A 3,375-nucleotide genomic window follows, 5' to 3' on the forward strand; every position below is an offset into this window, starting at 1 on the left:
TTATGATCATCAAAATAATAATCATAAAGAATAATCATAATCATCATAAATTATAACAATAAAATAATCATCATCAAAATAATAATGATAACAATAATCATCATAATAATAATTATAATAATCATAATAATAATTATAACAATATTTATGTTAAAGCTTAATAATAATAGCAAGATCCTAGGCATGATACTAACAAGATTAATAACAAACCCTAGCATGTCACTAAGCAATAAAAATCAAATCTTTAACCCTAACATGATACTAACATGAATATTAGGAATGAAAATAGGAAGCATCGCAGGAATCATAATAAGCATGTTTGATATTAAAGTTACCCTAGACATGATACTAGGAATATCATAATAACAATATAAACATGATTTCTACATCATAAAGCAAATAAAAACCATTAAAGTACTTACTTTGATGCCTCGTACCTCTTTCTAATAACAAAATACACACGTTAGTAACTTCAAGGAAAATAATAAACAACAATCAAATTAAATAATTGAAAGAGAGATTTGGGACCAAACCCTTAGAAATTAAACCTTTCACGTCTAGGGCGAAGGCAACTTCGAATATGGCTAGGTGTTTCTAGATCTTGTGAATGCGGAATTTTGTATGTGAAAAACAATTTTTGAGAAAGAAAGAAAGAGAGAGATGAATTAAGGAAGAGAATGAGAATTGAAAACTGATTGTAGGTGAATATAATTGAGAACTGGTTATTAATGAATGAAAACGGAGTTTTTACGTCGTTATTTATAGAGAAAATCAGCCAAAAAGATAAAATAAACAAAACAGAGTCTGACGCACGCAAAACGAGGTTGGCGCCACCACCAGCTAATTGGCGCCAGGCGCCAACACTAGCGCCAGGCGCCAATGCCAGCGCCAGGCGCCAGGTCCTAGTGCCAGGCGCCAATGCCTGGCGTTAGGCGCTAGTCCTGTTTTTGACGCGTTTTCGAAAATCTGATAAATTTGCCGTACTGGAGGATAAAATCGTATCTTTTCCTCAAAAATGTTCTTTGATTTTAATTAAAACTCTGAAAAGTCAACAAAAGTCAATTTATCAATGCTCATTGAATTAAGAATGAAAAGAACCTTCTAGAAGAATCTAGAAGACTAAAACCATTCCTAATTGCATTAGGAATGATAAATCATATTAGGCCCTCCCCTAGATCATTGGGCCGCACATAAGGCTGAAACCGGGCCCAGTTTAGTAAATTGGCCATAACTTCCTCAATATTCATCGGAATTGGGCTTATAATATATCGTTGGAAAGCTCTTCTCAAGCCCCATCCAACTACACTACTATTGGACCCATATAATGGACCAACCAATTAAATTGGATTGGCTGTTTTCTTAAAATAAGTTTTCAAAAACAGGGAGAAGAGAAAAGAAAATTAAAACTATCCGCAACACTAAAATTTCCACACTTTCGCTTCATTCGATTATGATTCGATGCGAAAGGTACTCATCACTGGGTTTGGTTTTGGGGAGACACAAATGGGTGTCTACAGAAGCCCCCACTTTGACTGAGTTTGGAGAAACGCAAGTTTCGAAAACAAAAGTCAAAGTATCGATAGGGACGGAGAATGATTCAGAACGTTCTGCGATCCTAAACCACTCTTGTAACGCCGATACCTGCAAACTAGCGTTAGTTAAACAGATAAAAGAGTTAAGAAACGCGTATCTTGCACCGTCGAGCACACGTCTCTGAAAGTAACCGATTGTTTTAATGACCTCCTGCAAGCTAGAGAATGCCATCTCGCTTGAAAACCGCTACGCCTGTAACTGCTTCCAAATTAGAAGATTGCTTCGCCTGAAACGATCCTCCTCCACTTTGATAATATTCCACATCCAAGGGAATACTATCGAAGATTGCTTCTCTTGAAACAATCCTCAGTTGTTTGTGACAACTCTCCACGATCTAGGGAACGCCACCTTGCTGTTTCGATGTTCACTCGTCTCTGAACAAAGAGCTTCCTTTTGATATGTTCACGCGCCTCTAAACAAAGAGCTTGATAATAGGATGCCCACGCGTCTCTGAGCGAAAGAGCTTGAAAATAGGAGATCTTTGATAATATGTCCACGCGTCTCTGAACAATAGAGCTTTGATGATATGCCCACGCGTCTCTGGAGCAAAAGAGCTTTTGAAAGGAATGTCCACGCATCTCTGAACAAAATAGCTTGAATGATATGCCCACGCGTCTCTGGAGCAAAAGAGCTTGCTGGAAATGTCCACGCGTCTCTGAACAAAAGAGCTTGAAAAGGATTGTCCACGTGTCTCTGAAGAAAAGAGCTTGATTGATATACCCACGCGTCTCTAGACAATAGAGCTTTGATGGAGATGTTCACGCGTCTCTGAACAAAAGAGCTTGAATAACATGCCCACGTGTCTCTAGAGCAAAGAGCTTTGATGGAGATGTTCACGTGTCTCTAAACAAAAGAGTTTGAATAATATGCCCACGCGTCTCTGGAGCAAAGAGCTTCGGGACTTGAACGTTTGTTGCGATAATATTCTGAAGAAAAAATTTCCGAAGACCAACGTTTGTCGATCTCTAAAGCTCGCCTGAACTTTGTTTCCGCTAAAACCAGTATGTCGGTGTCTCCGTGATTAGGCGCTTTAAGCTAAGTCAGACGATCTTTCATCAGGTCGATCACTTATTGTGATTGTAATCAAACTGACTACTTAATCATGTCAAATTTCTTATAGGGGCTAACTAGCGTACCAAGGAACCCGAAATTGCTATATGAGGTCGAAATCACCTTTCTGAGAGGCTTCGAGCTCTGTAGCTGCTGAAATATCTCTGGCGCCAAGAATTGACTCTATCGCTGAACGCTGTGATAGGGTCTTCCCTATTCTGCTGCACCTGTATTTATTTTTGACTATAGAACTTTGCCAATCTCTTTAATTATCTTAGGGTTGACCTAAGGTTTAACGTCGCTTGACTCAAGGCATAAACTTGATTCGATATGATTGACTGACTCGAGGTTGACCCGACTCGAAGTGTAATGACACATGTGTGCATAGTGTTGACTCAACATGACTCAATGTGAACATGACTCGTGTGTGCATTGTAATGTGATCGTGCGACTCGAAAATGCAAAAAAGCAAAAATTTTCCGTCATTTTTGTGGAGGGTATCGACTTTCTCCCGAAAAAAGAAAGACGCGAAAAGAAAGAAGTTTTTGAAGGTGCATGTTGAATGAGATTAGTCAAATGTTGTTTGATACTATCTCTCAAGGTGCAAGGATTAATCCATCCTAGGCTATCTCAACTATTGACTCAATGATGAAAGCATTTAGGTAACTCAGGCATGGAGGCTAAGCACTTCATACTTCGTGATGCAATGATGAATATGATTGATGAGTGATG

Source organism: Chenopodium album, chromosome 5, assembly GCF_948465745.1.
Source record: "Chenopodium album chromosome 5, dcCheAlbu1.1, whole genome shotgun sequence".
Taxonomy (NCBI): Eukaryota; Viridiplantae; Streptophyta; class Magnoliopsida; order Caryophyllales; family Amaranthaceae; genus Chenopodium; species Chenopodium album.